Raw genomic sequence first — 23,455 nt, 5'->3', positions numbered from 1 at the left:
TCAGGATCTTCATACCGCACACTTCCCGGAAGAGTGCCTGGACACTTGCGACGCTCTGACGCCTTTTCTTAATCACCTTGAGAGCCACGTGTGTCCCGGTCAGAATGTGCCGCGCCAACTTCACTTTACCGAAGGTGCCTTCACCAATGGTGCGGAGGATCTCAAAGCCATCAATATGAGCCTCCTTGTCAGCAGAGTTGGCTGTGAGGCCCTGCATCATGGTGACCTGCTAACTACACTGACTGACAGCACTACCTAGCAACGCTAACTACGCTAACTAACAATGCTACCTGTACTAACAGTGCTAAGTGTGCTGTCTCTACTAACAACGCTAACTACGCTAACTGTACCAACAGCGCTAACTAGCACTAACTACACTAACTATGCTAATCAAGTATTAACTACACCAGCTATGCTAACTATACCAACAGTACTGACTATGCTAACTGTACTAATCTAGCAATACTAACTAAAATTAAGATACAAATGAGAAAAAGAACAAAGGAAGAAAAGAAAGCAGAAGAAATGGAAAAGAAACACCAAAAAATTGAGAAGAAAAAATTTAAAACTAAAAGAAATGATAAAGAGAGAAAAATGAGAAGAAGGCAAAGAAGAAAGAAAAATGAGAAAAATAAAAAAGAGTAGAGAAAAGAGAAAAATAAATCAACAAAATGGCAGAAACAAGGAAAAAACAAGCTAACTGTAGGTCCAAGGCCGTCAGGTCACCAAAAGCAGCTTCCTGGGCTCTAAGGACCAAAAACCTGGGCCCAGCTGCCCCTTTTACAGGGCTCTGTGAAGTACATCACAGTGGTGCACTCTGAGGTCAGAGCAAGAAATGGACGCATCACAGCTGGGGGTAAACCACAGGGGTTCTCTCACTTCTTGAGTTCAAGGCCCCTTTACACTTAGGAAAAAGGATCCCAAAGAAATTTTTCTTTACGTGTGTTATTAGATATTGGTATTCACTTTGTTATAAATTAAAATCTGTAGGATACTTCAGCGGCCTTTTTATTTCTAGTTTGAAAATCTGTAATAACTTTAAAGACCTCATAATGTCTACACTTGAAATATTCAATTCCTTTTCCTTAAATTCTGGTCTCAAAATAATGTTACAACTTAACTGACTTCACGATACTATACAAAATGTTCTGCTGCATAAGACACGATAAGGTACATTATGAAAGTTCTATGAAGCTGAGAGAAGATTTGCCAGGAAGGTCATGAGCAGATTTCTCATCAGGAGCCTCGGAGGCCAGATGGCATGGCTCAATGTACTTCAAGTGCTGAAGGAAAGAAACCGTCAACCAAGAATCCTATATCTAGCAAAACTTTCCTTCGAAAATGAGGGAGAAATCAAGACATTCCCAGTTAATCAAGAGTTGAGAGAGTTCTTAACCACCAGACCCGCCTGCCACAGGGAGTTCTTCAGGTTGGAGTCAAGGACCCTGCGCAGTAGCTCAAAGCCTTATGAAGAAATAAAGACCTCTGGCAAAAGTAGATAGACGGGCGATGAGAAAAGCTAATACTGTTGTAACTTTGGTTTGTAGCTCCACTTTTTGTTTTCTATTTGATTTAAGAGACTAATATATAATAAAACACACCACACACATACAAATCAAAAAAAAAAAATCTATACCTAAAGCTATTACTAGAATTAAAAAATTTCACACATCTTATTAATATATACACTTGATAAAAAAAGCGTTGAAAATTAGCATCAATATTGATATAACTATTTAGGAATTTAGATTACATGTTCCCCTATATAATTAAATTAATATTTGGGAGAAAATTAGGAGATAAAAATTCTTTGAAATCTTCACATTTCATCATAAAAATAACCTTAATAATTACATAAATGAAGTAGAACTTTGGTGTGTAGATTTCTATCTACATATACATGGAAAATTATGAAATATATACAAACATGTACACACAGAATGGCCTTTACATATTCTATGAAAAATTCGTTCCCACCAACTAATGTATCACGGAAAAAAATTTCCAGAGGAGATATAGATAGATAGATAGATAGATAGATAGACAGATATGGATATATGTATCTATGTTTGCCTCTATAGACCCTTACTAGTAGTTGACATTATGGATGGTTCTACTAATTGACTCTTCTCAAATTTCTCCATGTAAGTTTGAGATAAACACGTAGGACAGTTTTCTTACCATGTGGGTAGTAAATGGGAGCAACAAGGACTATTGAAGGAGAACACAGCACATTGCTGCGTTAGTCTACTGAATATACTAAAAGGAGAAACTGAACCATCCCCATGTCAATCCTTGGGGATTAAGCAGAAGAACAAGGTGTTTACGTTACTCAAGTTTCAAACAAGCGAACAAACACCTCAGCACTTCCAGGTAACTACATTTCCACAAAAACTCCTATGAACATGCCAATAAGTCCAGAGCATCAAGAACTATGGCTAAAGAGGCCTTATGAGGCACTCAGAGACCTCACTTAGCCTAGAGTAAGTGGTTATACAGACTAATCCTTCTGTAACCCAAGTGAGGGGTGGAGAAGAAGCACTTCCTCATAGCATAGGGCAGTGGTGATGGACAGAGAATATGCAAGGAATGAACTCTTAATACTGGCATCTTGTAGGCACACAGAGTATATAGATCATAGGAACAATGAGAAAAGAAACCTTTAGTTCCTTTAATTGGCTGAATTCATCAGAGGCTAGTATGGTTTAGACAAAAAAAAAAAAAAAAGAGGCTCTTTCTAGCACAAGAGTTGGAAGATTGGTGGCCTATTTCAGTAGTTCTTACATAATCCAAACTCAGGTGAACAAGTGTGTTAGAGACAATATACTTTATTATTATCAATCTTTGTAGGAGAGGCATAAACCCAGTTTGATTATATTTGAAAAAAAACTACTGTGATAATACTTCCCTTCCATGTGTTGGAGTATAATCTGCCATAACATATTTGGAGAAAATCTGGAATTTATCATATTCACAGTGAAAAAAAGAACAATCTGCCAGGGATTGGGGAGGGGAGGAGGGAAGGATGAACAGCTAGAGCAGACAGGACTTTTAGGGCAGTAAAACTATTCCACATGATGTGGTGGTAATGGTGGGTACATAACATCATGCCTTTGACAAAACCCACAGAACTGTAGATCACAAAGAATGTGAGCCCTTAAAATAACTGACTTTATTTTATAACAATGTATCAATGTAGGTTCAATTCTAACATGCTTACCATACCAAGGCAAGATGTTAATAATGAGGGCAAGGGAAGGAGTGGGAGGGGGAGTATATGGGAACTCTGAACATGCTGCTCAATTTTTCTGCAAGCTCAAAACTATTCTAAAAATAAATTCCAATAATTCAAAAAATGTAAAGGGAATAAGAAAGGCATATTAAGTTAATACTAAACTAAAAATTTTGGAGTAGGCAGATTAATTTCAACAAAGCTGATTTAAGAATCAGCTTGGGACACCTGGAAACAAAGGGCAGGGTTAGCCCCTACAGCCAGTGCTGCTTTACAAGATTTGGAATAAACACATAACTGAGTCTTTTGCTCCATGTGGGAGTGAAGAAAAGTGTAGGAGGGGCCTTGCCTCCAGCCTTACAGTGAGCTCCCTGAGGGGTTGTTCTCTATCTTGTTTCATACTGAGACTGTTTATTGGTGACATTCTTTCTGGGTCAAAACCATTCCAGTGGGGGTAAGCTGAGACGAAGTGAGACAGTGTCATTGACATATATACACTACCAAATGTAAAATAGATAGCTGGTGGGAAGCAGCCGCATAGCACAGGGAGATCAGCTCGGTGCTTTGTGACCACCTAGAGGGGTGGGATAGGGAGGGTGGGAGGGAGATGCAAGAGGGAGGAGATACGGGGATAAATGTATACATATAGCTGATTCACTTTGTTATACAGCAGAAACTAACACGACATTGCAGAGCAATTATACTTCAATAAAGATGTTAAAAAAAATTTTTTTTTAATTAAAAATACCAAGGAAAAGGTGGGACATTACGTATTAATAAAAGTATCAATTCTCCAAAAAGACATAAAACTCCTAAAGTTGTGGAATCTGACATCAAGCTTTCAATATATGTGAAGCAAAAACTGATAGATCAAGTAGGTACAGAATCAGTAAGGATAGACTTGACCTGGACAGTAATAGCAATCAAACTAATATAATTGGCATTTATAGAATACTCCACTCAACAACAATAAAATATACATTTTTCTCAAGCTCATGTGGATCACAGAGAAAAGTCTCAAGAGGAATTTTAAAAAGCAATTATATAGAAATAAAAATTTAAAAAAAATTGTAGATACAGAGAAAGCAGTGCTGAGAGGAAAATTAAGTGCATATATTCAGAAAGAAGAAAGATCTATAATCAGGAATCTGAGCTCCACCTCAGGAAACCAGAGAATGAAGAACAATTTAATATTAGTGTAAGCAGAAAGTAAAAAGAAATAATACATACGTGGGCATAAGTTATTGAAACTGAAAACTTTAGTAGAGAAAATCAATGAAACCAAAAACTTCTTTGAAAAGACCAGCAAAACTGATAAACCTCTAGCCAGGTTAACAGAAAAAGAAAAGAAAAGAAAAAATAATTACCAATATCAGAAATTAAAGAGAGGTCATCCTGACCTGTTTCATGAATGTTAAAAAGGCAGTAAAGAACAACAAGCAGAACTCTATAATTTAGATGAAACAGAATGATTTCTTCACAGACACAAATGCTTAAAACTTACACAAGGAGAGACAGGTAATCTGATCAGGCCCATATCTATTTAAAAAAAATTGTATCAATAATCAAAAACCTTCCAAAAAAGAAACCTTCAGTTCAGATAGTCACCGGTGAATTTTACCAAATCAAAAGAAATGGTGCCAATTACCACAATCTCTTCCAGAAAATAGAAGCTGAGGAAACTCATTCTATGAGGTCAGCATTACCATAATACCAAAACCAGACACAAGCGTTACGTGAAATAAAAATATTTATATATCATGTTAAGAAGTTGAAAACTTTCTCACTAAAATCCAGAAAAAAGGAAAGATATTCTCTTTTACTCTTCCTACTCTCCGTTTTACTGAGATTTTTAGCTAGTACATTAAAACAAGAAAAAAAAAAAGAGAAAGTATTTGGCTTGGAAAGGATTAAATAAAGCTGTCTGTACTTGCAGATGACATGACTGTCTCTGCAGAAAAATATAATTTTGGAAAATTATGGAAATAATAAAGGACTATAACAAGGTCACAGGATTCATGGTTTAGTATATATTTTTGTGTATATGCTATACATACATATATATGTATTTTGTATATATACCGTACATATAAATATAAACACACATACATTTAATAAGTCAATGAAATTTGAAATTAAAACATACCATGTTGGGCTTCCCTGGTGGTGCAGTGGTTGAGAATCTGCCTGCCAATGCAGGGGACACGGGTCCGAGCCCTGGTCTGGGAAGATCCCATGTGCCGCGGAGCAACTGGGCCCGTGAGCCACAACTACTGAGCCTGCGCGTCTGGAGCCTGTGCCCTGCAACAAGAGAGGCCGCGATAGTGAGAGGCCCGCGCACCGCGATGAAGAGTGGCCCCCGCTTGCCGCAACTAGAGAAAGCCCTCGCACAGAAACAAAAACCCACCACAGCCAAAAATAAATAAAATAAATAAATAAAATAAATTTCTAGTTAATATTAAAAACAAAAAAAACATACCATGTATATTGTACCATAAAAATGAAGTACTTAAATATAAATCTAACAAAATATGTATAGGAACTATATGTGCAAAACTATAAAATGCTGATAAAAGAAACCAAAGATTAAATAAATCAAGAGTTATTCTGTGTATACTGCCTGGAAAAATCAATATTATTAAGATGTTTATTCTTCTTAACTGTATCTATATATTCCATGCAATTCCCATCAAAATTCCAGTGAGCTATTTTCTTGATATTGACAAACTAATATCAAGTTAATGTGGAAAGGAGAAAGACCTAAAATAGCCAAAACAATAATAGAAGATTAACAGCATAGCTGTAGTGCTAACAATTCCTGATTTCAAGAATTACTATAAAGCTACAGTAATCAAGAGAGCATGATATTGGCTCAAGAATAGACACATAGATCAATTAAACCATATAAACAGCCCAGAAGTAGATGCACAGAAATGCAGTCAACTGGTATTTCACAAGGGACAAAGACAATCAAGAGAGAAATAGATGAATGGATAAACAAAGTGTGGTACATTCAAACAGTGCAATATTATTCAATGAAGAAAAATAAATGAACTAAAATGCCATGAAAGTATATGGATGAATATTAAATGTATAGGGTAAAATGAAAGAAGCCAGTAGCAAAAGTCTACATACTGAATTATTCCACTTATATGACATCTGGAAATGACAGAACCTATAGGCATGGTAAATCAGTAATGGCCAGTAGATTAAAGAGGGGCTAGAAATGATGAGGAAACACAGGGAATATGTTCAGAGTTTCAAAACAATGCTGTATACTTTCATTGCAGATACATGACACTAAGCATTTGTAAAATTCCATAGAGCTTTACAGCTCAAATAGTAAATATTAATATAAACAAATTTTAAAAAATCATTTAAGAGGTCAGGGGAATCCAGGATGGGTGCAGAATGTAACTCGGGGCTGGGTATATGGGAACTGTCTGTATTACCCTTTCAATTTTTCTATAAATCTAAAATTTTTTCTAAAAACAAAAACTTATTTTTAAAAAATTCTGCAAGACACAAATAGAATACATTCAAAGAAAGTCACATCATAGTCAAACATCATAAATGAAAATAATATTTAACCAGAAAATACATTATAATACATTATATTCTGGCACAACAATAAGAAGAATGAGAGCTAACATCATCAGAAACAAGTGAAGCCAGAGATAATAAAATCATATATTTAATGAAATTATAGGAAAAATGTGTAACCCCCAAATTTTATATCTACTAATAATTTTGTTCCAAAATTAAGGTTAAATAATGAAATTTTCAAATAAACAAGAACAGGCAGAATTTGTTGCTGGCTGAACCAGACTGCAAGGAATACTGTTGATAGCGCTTCAGATAAGACGAAGAAAACCAAACCAAACCAAACCAAAACAAACAAAAATGAGCACAAATTTACTGATGTACGTATCTGCAGGAAGAAATGAAGATCACCGGAAAGGGAAATTGTGAATTTAACTATAAAATAATATTTATAAAATATATTAAATAGTTACTAACTCTTTAAAGAAAAAACTACACTGTGGATACATAACACATAATAGAAGGAGAATGAGTGACAACCGAAGTACAAAGGACAAAACAACAATACATGGTATTTTACTTACAATAATGGCTAATTGGCATAATTTAAGTCACTTTGAAAAGTTAAAGATTAAAAAGCTGAATTTAGAAAATAACCAGTAATAACACAAAGCAACATACATTTAAAACATTGACAGAATTAACAGGACTTATAGAAAAATATACAATGAACCACAGCTATTTCAAATAGGATTTTCTCATAATTAAAAACAAAAAAAAATCAGTAATGCTATAAAAGCTTTATTTTTTATTGAAGTAAAATTGATGCATACCATTATGAAAGTTTCCGGTGTGCAACACTGTAATTCAATACACAACGTGATCATCATCAAACGTGTAGTTATCATCCATCACCACAGAGTCGATCCCTTTTACCCATTTTGCCCACCTCTCAACCCCTTCTCCTCTGCTATATCTGTTCTAGATATAAAAGTTTTAAACTATATTATTATCTAACTTACCTAACAGAAATTTATAGAATACTACAACTGGCAGCTAAAATACATAGTCTTTGGGGCTATAAATCAAGTCTCAATAAGTCACAAAGGATCATATGTTCTGTGAACATACATAAATGAATAAATGTTTTCGCGAAGAATGATGAGATAATCTTATGTGTTTGAGAATCAGCAGTACGTGTCTAAATTAACACTTGATTAAAAAAATGCAATGGGAATTTAAAATATATTACTGACAGTATGGAAATAGAAATTTACCTTATCAAAACTTATATGATTGAGGCAAAACAGTCTTTGGATATACTTTATCATTTAAATATGAAAGTTTAAAAAATCAATAAGCTAGGCCTCCATCTCAAGATTCTAAAAAGGAAAAAGGAAAATTTAAAACCCAGAGGAAGAAGAAGGATAAAAAGTAGAATGATGAGAACAAAGATCAAAGATATAAAATAGGGAAGAATAACAAAGCCATAAGCTTTAATCTTTGAAAGTTTAATAAAATTGATAAACTCTGTAGTAGTAGAATAACACCCCCTCCCAAGTTGTACAAGTGTTATTTCCCAGAACCTGGGAATATGTTCCCTTACATGGCAAAGAGACATTGCAGATGCAGTTAAGTTAGGATCTCCATAGCGTTTCCTGAATTACCCTGGTGAGCCAGTGTAATCACAAAGGTCCTTATTTTGAAAAAGAGTAGACGAGGGAAGCAGAAGTGTCGGAGTCAGAAAAGGAGATGTGACAGTGGAAGCAAAGTGAGAATGATTTCATTTCAGGCTGTAAGTATGGAAGGGGGCCAGTAGCCGAGGATTGGGGAGAGCCTCTAGAAGCTGAGAAAGGCAAGAAAATGGATTCCCAGAATGTGCAGAAGGAATGGGGTCCTGTAAACATTTTAACTTTAGCTTAGTTAGACCTATTTTGAACTGTGATCTCCAGAACTGTAAAATAATAAATTTGTGGTGTTTGAAAGTCACTAAGATTGTGTTAATTTGTTACAGCAGCAACAGGAAACTAAGAGAAACCCTTAGCAAGACTGATAAAAACTGTAAAGTACACACAAATTAACGTTAACTGAAAGCAATATAGTGGTGCCAATACACATATTTTCAAATTAAAGGAGAATAAGAGAATAGTGTATTTCCTTCTTGATTTTCAATACTGTATTTAGCAGAAACCAACTTTATTTATTAGCATAAGGACATAGGGGCGACAATGAAAAACAACAATCGTAAGGAGAAAAAAGAAAAGAAAACAAAATGTACTATTTAATTAATTGTAAATGGATTAAAAAAATCATCCATTTTTAATTTGCTGTTTGTTAACTTTTTTTTTTTTTAACATCTTTATTGGAGTATAATTCCTTTACAGTGTTGTGTTAGTTTCTGCTGTATATCAAAGTGAATCAGCTATACATATACATATAGCCCCAGATGCCCTCCCTCTTGCCTCTCCCTTCCCCCGTCCCTATCCCACCCCTCTAGGTGGTCACAAAGCACGGAGCTGATCTCCCTGTGCTTGAGTATCTTTTTAAAACAGCAAGATGTCCAGATCCTAATATCAATAAAACAAATTAGGACAATAAATGACTCCATTAAAACAAATCTGTTTCCCATAAATTTTCTAGCAATTAATATAAATCAACTTTATTATAAATTGTATAGTACACTCCTGCCAAATTGAGAACTATATATTTTATTTCCATCTGTATTTTGAAGTGTGAATACTAGAAAATTAGCTTTAATAAAAGCTCAATTAATCTAAGTAATAATGCCTAAATATCTCTTGGTGTGAAGGGTCTTGAAACACATGATTTTCCATCCCAATGCCAGTTTTGTCTAATCATCTTATGGGCAAAATTTATGTCATATTTTTACTTTGAAAAATCTATTTGGAACAAAGAAAACTATAGTTAGGCAACAATTCCTGTATTGTTGAAAATTAGCAACTGTTATCACAACAACAACAATAAAATGTACTTTGACTCCAATGTAATTATGTACTTAATTTTTCTCTTTTTTAATTTTCAAGAACCATTTTTTATTAAACCCATATAAGAAAATTTACTTATCGGTGTTAGTTATATTTAATTTACAAGAAGACTGAAGCAACAGTTATGTCACTATTATATATTGCTTAAATTTTTTCACTGATTTTATGTTAGAGTTATTTGGAAAGTTTATAGTCCTTAAATTTCGATTAATGTCCTCACATTTTGTTGCATGTGTGCTCAGTTCTCCCAAAAATTATTTGAACTTGACCACTCTGAATATAAAGCTGGCATTCAAGTCAATCAAAAACTTACTTATGTCTTTGGTGAAATGTCTATTTACGTCTTCCGCCCATTTTTTAATTGGATTGTTTGTTTTCTTTGATATTGAGCTGCACGAGCTGTTTGTATATTTAGGAGATTGATCCTTTACCTATTGTTTCATTGGCAAATATTTTTTCCCATTCTGAGGGTTGTCTTTTCATCTTATTTATGGTTTCCTTTGCTGTGCAAAAGCTTTGAAGTTTAATTAGGTCCCAGAAGACATACAGATGGCCAAGAGGCACACAAAAAGATGCTCAACATCACTAATTATTAGAGAAATGCAAGTCAAAACTACAGTGAGGTGATACCTCACACCGGTCAGAATGGCCATTATCAAAAAATCTAGAAACAATAAATGCTGGAAAGGGTGTGGTGAAAAGTGAACCCTCCTGCACTGTTGGTGGGAATGTAAGTTGATACAACTATGGAGAACAGTGTGGAGGTTCCTTAAAAAACTAAAAATAGAACTACCATATGACCCAGCAATCCCACTACTGGGCATATACCCTGAGAAAAGCATAATTCAAAAAAGAGACATGTACCACAGTGTTCACTGCAGCACTATTTACAATAACCAGGACATAGAACTAACCTAGATGGATAAAGAAGATGTGGCACCTATATACAATGGAATATTACTCAGTCATAAAAAGAAACGAAACTGAGTTATTTGTAGTGAGGTGGATGGACCTAGAGTCTGTCACACAGAATGAAGTAAGTCAGGAAAAGAAAAACAAATACGTATGCTAACGCATATATGGAATAGTTTCCATATATGCAATCTAAAAAAAAAAAAAAAAGGTACTGATGAACCTAGTGGCAGGGCAGGAATAAAGATGTAGACATAGAGAATGGACTTGAGGATATTGGGTGGGAAGGGAAAGCTGGGGCGAACTGAGAGTAGCATTGACATACATACGCTACCAAATGTAAAACAGTTAGCTAGTGGGAAGAAGCAGCACAGCACAGGGAGATCAGCTCGGTGCTTTGCGATGACCTAGAGGGGGTGGGATAGGGAGGATGGGAGGGAGGCTCAAGAGGGATATGGGGATATATGTATGCATATGGCTGATTCACTTTGTTGTACAGCAGAAACTAACACAGTATTGTGAAGCAATTATACTCCAATAAAGATCTATTTAAAAATTACTTATGATTTAAGTGAAATTCATTAAGACTAAGTACTTACATGAAAATTAGCAAGGTGTTCTATCTCTCTTTAGAAACAAATATCCATTTTTACCTTTACTTGATATATCTGAAGTAACATATATAGATTTGCCTTTGAATATTACATTTCTTCCATCTGGTCCACTACTATTTTGGAAAGCTTGGTCCTTTCTGAGTGAGAAACATAAGATTTGAAATGATTAAGGTCCATTTATAACATTACTATTTGCTTAAATTTTATATCATTATCTGTCATTATTGAGTAGAATGCATCACCCCTGAAGGAGGCATATGAGTCTAACGGTAAAAATATAAGGATGAGGCATATATTTAGGTCATGGATAACTCAGCAGGTAATGAAGAACGGAGTAGGCATTTAAAATCCCCTACATTTGAAAATCTTGTAAGCCAAAAGATGATTCTTAAACTACAGAAAATGTTATGTGTTTATCTAATTGCTTGATATTGTTTCTTGTTTTCTTTCATAAAGATGCATGGTACTGCTATTGGGGAAATTAAATTTACTTAGACCACATGAAATCGTAAAATAAAACAGTACTAATTATTACTAATACTAACACTATGAGAAGAAGAAGGAGAAGAAGGAGAGGAAGACGGGAACATTCAATTGTAATAATTTCCATTTTTAAGTATTTTATGTCCCAAGCTCTCTGCTATGTGGTATATGTGAATTAACTTATTAAATCATCTCACCAGACTTGTGGGTAAGTACTACACTATATAAGATTCTTTTGCCTGAAGAAAATAGAAAATCCCAATTCAGTACGAAAAATTGATTACCTCATATAGCAAAGACTCTAAAGGTCAGGCACCCCCAGGGTTGTTTAATTCAGTGGCTGAATGATGTCATCAAGAACCCAGCTTTTTTCGTTATTTTCTGACCTGCCCTCCTCAGCACCTTTGTTCTCAGCCTTCCTCCCTTCATGAGAGTAAAATGGTTATGACTCTGTGTGTAAACATGAGAACGTGTAGTAGAAAATGTGGGTAACTCTTCTTGTGTGAGTTTTCTTTTTTAAAGGGGAAACTTTCCCCAGACTCTTTCCAGCAGACTTCTCCAAATGTAAATGAAGATGAATACAAATTTAACCATGATTAAAATATATTTTTTATCTTTAGGGTAGGATCAAAGTTTCATAATCATCCCTAGATCTATCACTGGCAAAGAGAATAAGATTTTAATGATCAGCTTCGAGTACGTAGGATTTAACAGTGAGTCCTATGGGAGAGAATTAAAAACATGAACAAAATAACCAAGTAGGGAGATTGAAAGTGAGGTAGGCAACCACTTATGTCTGCTACCGATATTATCTTTACTTTCTATATAATCAAACAAGGGATAAAAGAAATGGTGAGATTAACATTATTGGGACAGGAAGTTGCAGAATATGAATTCAATGACACGCTGAAGGGTTGGAGAGATTTAGTAGCTTGTTCCAATAAGACAATGCACAGTAATGTGTTAGAGGAGGAAAAAAATCAAAGAAAGACATTTCCCTGGACTTAAGAAGGTGATGTCTGTGCCAGAATTCATATCATTAAGTTATTTTCTGGACCAGACATTTATTTCAGAGATCTAACTAATATTTTTAGTGTCTTTTTTTTTTTTTTTTTTCCTATTTGAGGTAAGAGATTCTAGAGCATATTTGAATGTTGATGTGATGATCCAATACACAGGAAGAGATTAATGAAACAGAGAAAATCAAGTAACGGCAGGAGAAATTTCTTTCATAAGTCACTAGTAGAGGATAACAAGAATAATTACTGAGAGATTTAAAAGAAAGAAATCCCTTACAATGTTTGAGAAGTATGAGAAAACATGGATATACTCAGTAAAGTCTGGAAAATTATTCATAGAAGACAATGCAGCCAATGTTTTAGTTCACATCCTCATTATTCTCCTCAATTTTTAATTTTTCATCTTTATTCACCTCTTTATTCTTCACATGTTTCTCCTCATATACTAACTATCAATTTTCAAGTTCCTTATAAAAATTAAAATACTATTCTGGGGAAAATGTTACTAGAAATCTTTATACACTTACACAAACCTTAGAACTCAAGCACATCAAAATGAAAACATAAACTAAGACAAATATATAGTGCTTGAATGGCATCAAATTTTATTGTGTTAAACTGTGTAAAACTTTCCTATAAAAAAATGTAAAGGTTTATATTAAGAAGTCAGAGTGCCATTGTAGTTTAATCAGGCGCTCATCTAAATGGAAATGAGCAAGACTAATTCTGTAGAATTTAGATGCTGAGCTGAACCAAACTTATTATAAAAGAACTGGTGAATCTATCACAGCAAAGGTTAAGTAACTATCTTGTAAAGTAAATTCATCTATAATGCAATAAAAAGATGTATTAAATCCAAGGATGAGAGATTTGTTGCTGCCCTTGAATATACATTCAAATAGCTTTAAAAAAATCTGCCTGAAGGCCCCCCCAGGTGTGTGGTTGGACCAGGAGTATAGGGGGGAACAGAAGCGTTAAAGCCCACTTAAAGCCAACAAAAGATCAGAAAGAAAAATTAAGGAAACAATCCTATTTACCATCACATCAAAAGAAATAAAATACCTAAGAACAAACTTACCTAAGGAGACAAAAGAACTGTACTCTGAACACCATAAGATGCTGATTAAAGAAATTAAACATGACACAAACAGTTGGAATGATATACCATGTTCTTGGACTGGAAGAATCAATATTGTTAAAATGATCATATAACCCAAGACAATCCACAGATTCGACGCAATCCCTATCAAATGACCAATGGCATTTTTCACAGAACTAGAACAAAAAAATTTTTAATTTGTATGAAAACACAAAGACCCCTATTAGCCACACCAACTTTAAGAAAGAAAAACGGAGCTGGAGGTAACAGACTTCCTGACTTCAGACCATACTACAAAGTTACAGTCATGAAAACAACATGGTACTGGCACAAAACAGAAATATAGATCAATGGAACAGGAAAGAGAGCCCCGAAGTAGACCCAACCACCTATGGTCAATTCATCTATGACAACAAAGGCAAGAATATGCAGTAGAGAAAAGACAGCCTCTTCAATAAGTGGTGCTGGGAAAACTGGACAGCTACATGTAAAAGAATGAAATTGAACATTCTTTAACATCATACGCAAAAATAATCTTAAAATGAGTTAAAGACCTAAATGTAAGAATGGATACTATAAAACTCCCAGAGGAAAACATAGGCAGAAGACACTTTGACATAAATTGTAGCAAAATCTTTTTGGAACCACCTCCTAGAGCAATGAAAATAGAAACAAAAGTAAACAAATGGGACTTAGTTAAACTGAAAATCTTTTGCACAGCAAAGGAAACCATAAACAAAACGAAAAGAGCCTACAGAATGGGAGAAAATATTTGCAAACGATGTAACCCATGAGGGATTAAACTCTAAAATATACAAACAGCTCACACAGCTCAATATAAAAAGAAAAACTCAATGAAAAAAATTGCAGAAGATCTAAATAGACATTTCTCCCAAGAAGACATAGAGATGGCCAACAGGCACATGAAAAGATGCTCAAATCGCTAACTATTAGAGAAAGGTAAATCAAAACTACAATGAGGAACCACCTCACACCAGTGAGAATGGCCATAAGCAAAAGGTCTACAAACAATAAATGCTGGAGAGGGTGTGGAGAAAAGGGAACCCTCTTACACGGTTGGTGGGAATGTAAAATGGTACAGCCACTATGCAGAACAGTATGGAGGTTCCTTAAACAACTAAAAATAGAACTACCATATGATCCAGCAATCCCACTTCTGGGCACATATCTGGAGAAAACCATAATTCAAAAAGATGCATGCACCCCAGTGTTCACTGCAGCACTATTTACAATAGCCAGGACATGGAAGCAGCCTGAATATCTATCGACAGATGAATGGACAAAGAAGATGTGGTATATATCTATATCTATATCTATATCTATATATATATATATATATATATATAAAAATATATAAAACGGAACACTACTCAGACATGAAAAAGATGAAATAATGCCATTTTCAGCAACATGGATGGAACTAGAGTTAATCATACTAAGTGAAGTTAAGTCAGACAGAGAAAGACAAATACCATATGATATCACTAGAGTGTGGAACTTAAAAAAAGAAAAAATGATACACATGAACTTATTTACCAAACAGAAACCAACTCACAGATAAAGAAAACAAACTTACGGTTACCAAAGGGGAAAACAAACTTATGGTTACCAAAGGGGAAATGTGGAGGGGGAGGAATAAATTATGAAGTTGGGAGTAACATATACATACTACTATATATAAAATAGATAAACAACAAGGACCTATGTATAGTACAAAGAACGATACTCAATATTTTGTAATAAACTGTATCACAAAAAAAATGTTACTTTGCTACATTTCTAACTCACACAACACTGTAAATTAACTATACTCCAATAAAAAAAAAACTGCCTGAAATTAAAAATAGTAATAATACTTTAAAAAAATCTGTAGCCATGATTCTTTATGAAATGTAAAAAGTGACCAATATTTTTGTATCATTGTTAATTACATATATATTTTTTGCTCTATTTCTTTGATGTGATTTGGAAACTTCAGACAAGGATATTCATCCCCTCAATGCTTAGTCTAATGTATAAATAGACCTACTATAATCAATCTTTCAGGTAACATACACATACAGGTCTACTCGTGCATAATTAATTTTCAAAAATAACACTTTCTAAATACAGACATAGAGGAAATATTTACAGGGAATTTTCATTATAAAGAAAAACTCAAATTACAATTTTAAACAGACCACTGAGCAAATCATTTTGAAATACTTGATCAGGTATTTAGAGGTTACTATAACAATAATCAGATCTCCCTCAAATACAGTAGTATATATGTGTCTATATATCTATACATATATATATTATATTAAAAAACTTTAAAGTAATTTTTCCTACCCCAATGGATAGTGTATATCTCCAACCCAGTTAAATCTTACCCTCTTTCAACAAAAATTAAACAAAAAATGTTTGTGGTTTCTAACACCTTGTCTTCAAAACAAAACAACAACCAAAAAAACAGAAACAAAACAAAAAATAAAAGCAATGTACCTACTAGTTATGTCAGGGTCATTAAAACCCCAGGGAGTCCAAAACCCCAAGGGGCACGTCTGGATGGAAGCTGCCTCCCTTTGCCGGAAGCTCCAAATTACAAAAATATCAGTTGCAAAAATTTTCCTTGACTGCTGGAAGATTTGAGCATTGTAAATTAGACCACAGAGTTCCAATAAACCTTAACTGGAAAAAAAATGTCTAGCACACTCTAGTGAATCTTGGTCTCTATTTTGATGATTCATCTAGTGAGTCATATTCCTGGAAAGATTCTCTAGGGTCCCACAAAGGCTCATGCTTATTGTCCAAGGCTAGAACTCTTATGCACATTCACATCCAGTCTCTGTTTTGGGGGTCTGCCACTGTGCCTGGGTGGCTGGTGCTGCAAAGACTCAAAACATAACCACAGAGGAATAATCTAGACAAACCAACAGGTCCTGGAGATATTTCTGGATCTCAAATAAAGATGCCCTCTTGCTTCCTCGTGAGTTCCCCTCTCAGGTCTTTGGAGCCTTTAATGTGAGTGGACTTCATTCTGGACAATCTATAAAGAGGTTCTAATCATGTTTTTCGTCCAAAGAGAAGATACCAGGTTCATAATCTGTGATAACATCATCCCCTCCTCTCAAGGAGTATCTGCAACAGGATGTAACACTATCTGTTCTAGCTATTACCACCACTGTTGTAACTTTTCCTGGGGCAAAAAGATCCCTAATCCCTTTAAGCCAGCATCACTGAGAAGGGGCCAGGCCATGGAAAAGTCTGAAAAAGAATGGTAATCCAAAAGATAGTTTGCATTTTCTCCTAGACACAAAAATACTAGTGACTTCTCTACCAATTGATACAGGAATATTTTTTCCTGTCTGCTAAATATTCCACTATCCTTGAAAAAATCAAACTCCCTGACTCTTAATTAGGGGCCCAGGGAATAACACCCCGTACTTCCCATTCTATAATAATGGTTTTGACATTTTTATTTCTATCTCTTTTCCACAGTCTACAAGCTTTAAGAGGAAGCACACAATGTACCTTATATTTACCATAATTTCATTGTATAGTACAGTGCCTGACCTGATATAGTATACACAAAAAATACTTCTTAGTTAAATGAATGTATCAAAATTTTCCCATCAGTAAGTTAAGCCAACTAGCTAAAAGTTTAGGGTTTTGTCATTCCATACTTCTTCTTTTCCAAAGTGCATGAAGTAGAAATTAGCCCTTTCTAAATATTATTGCATGTCTTTACATAACAGAAAAATAAATAATAAAAAGCGTAGATTGAATTTTTCTTCACGAAACAACAGTTCTCAGTATATGAAACAATAGGATGGAATGTACAACTTGCTTTGGGGACCTCACCTGACTCTCCCTCAGATCATCTTGAAAAATGCACTGTGAATTATATCTTATCAGGTTAACTGACTACTCATTTTAGCTCTGAGTAAATGGCCAAACATAGCTGACATTTAACAGAGAACACAGAAGTAAAGATTGCAGTCTTTTAAGTTAAGTTTCAGACTTATCAAACATAGCATTTTTCTTGCCTATTGCTGTCAGGAAAACTATGAGTAACACTTTTTTTAAAAAAAATCATTGTTGCCGTCAAAAACTGAAAAACTTTGTAAGTTAATTGGGAAGTAAATTAAGAATCAGCATGTGAAAAATATAAAATCAAAATGTTCATTTCACACAAAACCTCTGTGTCATGATTAATAACACTATTTTATAATAATCATGATTTCTCACAGTTCGATCTTTATAGGTTACCATAAGAATGCAGTTGATTAGTGTTTGCATGTATCTTTCTTGGTTATTACCTCTTAATCTCCTTTCTACACAAACAAAGGCATAAGGATATTAAGAAGAAGGAGAAGGAGAAAGAAGAGAACAGAGAGAAGAGGAAGGAGAAAATGAAGAAAGAAAAAATATTACATAAAGGAATAGTTACTTTTCTGTATCAATTTAGTTAGGCCATGGCAACCAGATACTTGGTCAAATATTACTCTAGATGTTTCTGTGAAGGTATTTTTTAGATGAGATTAACATTTAAATCGGTAAACTTTGAGTAAAACAGATTACCCTCTATAATATGGGTGGGCCATAGCTAATTAGCCTCTTAAGGGAATTCTGCCAGCAGACAGCCTTCAGAATCAAACTGTAGCTCTCTCCTTAATTTACGGTCACCTAAGGAAAAGGCCATATGTCTCTTTGCGGAAGAACTGAAGAAATCCTTGTCATATGTACTGACTGCATTGTTGCAAAAAACCCTTTCTTCTAGCTATCTGGCTCTTCACCAATAAATGAGCTATGGATCTGCAAATAGACACAGTTCCAGAAACTGAGTAGAGAATTATGACTTTTTACTGGAGTGACTACTGTTCTCTTTCTGCTCCGCCATGCGTGCCATTTTCTTGCTGCAGACGTTATTAACAGCACCCAAGCTGGCTGCCTGTCTCTTTTGCCCTTTGGAACACTATGCTCACTATCTTTACCACCACCTTTAGGTCACATGAACCTTAGCTGCTTTTCTGACATTGGAGGTCACTCCTGTTATTTTGAGATCCATAGATTAACAATTCCAAGTTTGTTACTGCCTCCCTTGTCATCAACTCAGCCTTACGGAATAGCGCTACCACTTAACCTGTTGTGTTGCCGATGCCGCTCATCAATGCAGTTTGGATGGCCCTGGCGAATGGTATGTATTCTGGCTCCTCCTGAAAACCTCTCCTCTGGTAGGTTTTCTGGACTCACGTAATTTATTCTATCCAGCCTTCTCTCTTCCTGTAGCCTCTTTATTCTGTCATGGCAACTCAGCTATGTCTGTTGCTCAACGTGGGACATTTCTTTCTTCATTCTTCTAGAGTGTTGAGATATCTCTATTTTCTGGGGCCCTTGCCTGAGTGTTAAATCCTCATGTCCTGAGAATTCTTGCTTATGCAGTCTTATATTCTGGCCTACTCGGCAAGTACCCGCAAAGTGCAATCCCTGGGTCATTCCTTCAACTCCTGCTAATGTAAGCTAATTCTTATATCTCCTCTATAAGTGTATATGCTCTTTCTTATCAACACATTCCAGTTGGATTAGGTTGCAATTTAATGTTAATTCCCAGCCTGTGACCCACGGGAGAAGAAATGAATCTCTTGAGGAAAGGTGGTCACCTGTTGCCCTTGCGAGAGAGGCTACTACAGTGTTCTCTGTCAGGCATAAACAGTTAGCTTTCACTAGGAAGGACTGGTGAGTCACCTCTGTGAACTCTGAGGATTCCAGGGCTCCAGCACAGACAACTTCTTCAGCATCATCTGTCTAGAGAATCTATCCAGATATCCCCATCCCCCAATTCAGCTTGACAGGTGTTATTTTCAGCTCTTCTGAAATGTTTTCTGAAGTCCTTTAATAACAGAATGGACTATTTCTACTTGAGAATGCTGATATATACTTCTCCCAAAGGAGACATGTTGAACAATACAGATCAATAATAGTACAATTGCAGACTGATTTCTTCTAAGAGACAGTCAGTCATACTTGAAAGGTGTTCTTTACATCACTGAATATATATTTCTATATTAAATAACAAAATTAGTTTACCATTATTATACATTTGAGAATTCACTGAAACATAATTTTGATGAAATAACCTATAAAAATGGTATGATTAGCATTGCTCCATACATATACTAAGTAGAAACCCAACTTCTGAAGTAAATACTAAGGCCTGAATTTCAGATTGTATTTGTCTTTCATTTATTGTGCTTTGGTGTTTTCTCACAATAACATAAATAACTTTACATATTTACTCTTGTCACAGCCCAACACTCTCAGAAATTCCCCATATAATGTGTGGCACCCTGAACCTGAGTGGCACAGCCTGTTTTTTCAATATTGTCTCAGGATTTACTAAGCAGAAACTAGTGACGCTTGACCTTCGCTTTGAATCCAGCAAAATCAACAAATTCTCATAATTTAATTTTCATGTGCTAGAGACACGATTTGCTTGAGTAGACTCTTCAGATCACACAAAAAAGGAAATGTTTTCAGGGTTTACTTAATTTAAAAAACTTAATTAAACTCAAATCACAAAAAAATTGGAATATTTCTCCCTATAAAATTTCTTCCTTTGAGTCAAATGGAGAACTTTTAGAGATGTGCTTACATCACAAAAGGTTAGATAAAACTAACATTATTATTTTCAATTACTATAACTGATTTGTTATGCAAATCAATAGGCAGTTATAGAAAAAAATCTGATTACTGAGTTTTGTTTAGAAAAAAAAATGCTTGTCATAAAGAGAGGCACACACCTATGGTACAAATAAGCAGAAGGGGCATTTTAAAATTTTTATTTGTTCATTTGTTTTTTCCTAAAGAATTCTCTGGCATGCCAATTCCCCCTCCCTCCATCTTTCTCTTGAATATATAATTTCTACTTTCATAGGGGAAGTACAGAGATTTATTTTATTTCTGCAAAACTCAAGTTTGTAGCTTATCTGTTACATAATATATTAATGTAGTACACATGCAATCTAGAGAATTTTGGACTTGAAATTCCAGTTATAGAGTATCTTGGTGTAATGCAAACAACCTATGCTTTGAAATCAGTAGTTCTAAGAACAAATATTGAATATAACACTAACTCTTATTTGACTTGAACAAATAAAGAAACCTCTCCAGAAGCCCACAGTTGTCAATGGGATTAGCACATATGTTCAGACAATGGCAAGAAGTAGTAAGATTGGTCAGGATGACATTAGCCAATGTACGGATGGCAAGAGACAGTGTCATGTTTGAGAAAATATGAAATGAGTACTGAAGCAGAAGGTGGTTCCAGAAGAAAGATATTTGAATTTTGTCTTGTAGATCCTAGCGGTGTTTTAAAATTCATTAAGCAAGACATGGATAAAGCAATGGAACTTTAATTTTGCAGAGATGTACAAAGTAATCTGAAGCTTCCAGCAATCCCACTACTGGGCATATACCCTGAGAAGACCATAATTGAAAAAGCGTCATGGACCACAATGCTCATTGCAGCACTATTTACAATAGCCAGGATGTGGAAGAAACCTAAGTGTCCATCGACAGATGAATGGATAAAGAAGATGTGGCACATATATACAATGGAATATTACTCAGCCATAAAAAGAAACGAAACTGAGGTATTTGTAGTGAGGCGGATGGACCTAGAGTCTGTCATACAGAGTGAAGTAAGTCAGAAAGAGAAAAATATATATGCATTAGCATAGCATATGTGTATGCTAACGCATACATATGGAAGCTAAAAAAAAAAAAAAAGTTCTGAAGAACCTAGGGGCAGGACAGGAATAAAGATGCAGACGTATAGAATGGACTTGAGGACACGGGGAGGGGGAAGGGTAAGATGGGACGAAGTGCGAGAGTGGCATGGACATACATACATTACCAAATGTAAAATAGATAGCTAGTGGGAAGCAGCCCCATAGCACAGGGAGATCAGCTTGGTGCTTTGTGACCACCTAGAGTGGTGGGATAGGGAGGGTGGGAGGGAGAAGCAAGAGGGAGGGGATATGGTGATATATGTATACATAAAGCTGATTCACTTTGTGATACAGCAGAAACTAACACACCATTGTAAAGCAATTATACTCCAATAAACATGTTAAAAAATAATAATAAAATAAAAGACACCTGGTAAAGACAGTTGGCTTGAACATATGTATTTACCTCCATTCCCCCCTAAGATTCACTATAATAACAATAAATTTATAAAGTAAAAAATACATAAACCAACAATGAATTAGAAAAATTAGAATAGGAGCAATGAAAGTAAGTCTGGAAAGAGAATAGACAAGATATAATTGACTTGGAAAATTCATGAAAGTTTAAACCTTTCCTGAACAACGTTCAAAGAATTCTGATTTGTATAAATGAACTCCAGAAAGATTCATCAATTAGGGGCAGCCATCTTCACAGAGAGTGGAGTTTGAAGTGGGACAGAAAACAAGTGTTTAGATTACGAGAAAGACAAAAATTTTTATCAACATGGACAGAAAGACAACTGCCCCTCTAAAGGCAGAGAGAAAATTAGAGCCCTGTTCCTTGGAGTAAGGAGAACATACAAGACATGAAAAAGGGAAAACCATGCACAGATGTGAATCACCTACCTTACACGAATAGGAACGGTCAAAGAAATCTATCAACTGAATGGTGAAAACTACTCCCAATTCCAGTTCAGTTTCCTCACCAAGCTCAAAACAGTCACCAAGGATTATACAGTATAGTCAGAAGATTAAAATAGTCCTCTACAAAAGGTCTAACTTATTGGAGGCAGGAAGAAAGAAAAGAAGAAAGTATGGAAACAAAGAAAGGACAAAAAGAAAATCTTGAAAATCTGAAATACCCATACAGCCTGATCAGAACACGTAATATGAATGCAGGTTGCCCATGAATGCAAAGTTCTTAAGTGAGTATGCAGCCAGAAAGCAAAAGACATTCATAAAAAAAATTAAATTTAAAAGTCAGTTTTAGAAAGTGAAGGTACACGACAAAACAATACAAAACAAAGCAGGAAATCAAACCAAGCCTGCAAGGACAAGCTATGTAACAAGAGAACTCAGCACCCATACCCATATCCTGTGTTACGCAGCCTCAAAATTGTCCCTAATAACCCCTGCCCCTGGTATTCATGACCTTTTGGACATCCCTCTTATTGGATAACTTGCTACTGAAAAACAGAAGAGAACAAGGTAAGGGGGAATGGCACTTCAGTGATTAAATTATTTTCATCTCGATAGCAGACTCTCTCTATTACCTCATGTACGAGCTTTGTTGAAGCAGCTTACCTTGGTGGAGTGGTCCTTATGACAAGAAACTGAGGGGTAGCCTCCTCAGGCAACAGCCAGCAAGAAACGAAAGCTCGTAGTCCAATAGCTTTTGAGGATCAGTGTCCTGTCAACAGACATGAAAGTGAGTTAGAAGTGAACACTTCCCTAGTTAAACTTCCAGACCCCAACCATGGACAACACCTTGATTCCCTCTTGTGAGAGACTGAAACTGAGCCATTTCCAGAGCTA

General features: G+C 35.2%; 1 long non-coding RNA gene across 12 annotated transcripts in view; it reads right to left on the bottom strand.

Annotated features, from left to right (window-relative positions):
* LOC137759205 (uncharacterized) overlaps positions 1 to 23,455 on the bottom strand; it is a 520,553-nt gene that overhangs the window by 238,703 nt on the left and 258,395 nt on the right. For all 12 annotated transcript variants that reach the window (XR_011073052.1, XR_011073057.1, XR_011073048.1 and 9 more), the window contains 2 exons: positions 23,225 to 23,330; positions 5,379 to 5,533 (listed from right to left, as the gene is read on the bottom strand). This is a non-coding gene — a long non-coding RNA (uncharacterized lncRNA). The remainder of the gene's footprint in view (positions 1 to 5,378; positions 5,534 to 23,224; positions 23,331 to 23,455) is intronic.

This window comes from Eschrichtius robustus, chromosome 2 (genome assembly GCF_028021215.1).
Source record: "Eschrichtius robustus isolate mEscRob2 chromosome 2, mEscRob2.pri, whole genome shotgun sequence".
Lineage (NCBI taxonomy): Eukaryota > Metazoa > Chordata > Mammalia > Artiodactyla > Eschrichtiidae > Eschrichtius > Eschrichtius robustus.
This window is presented reverse-complemented; position numbering and strand designations above follow the sequence as displayed.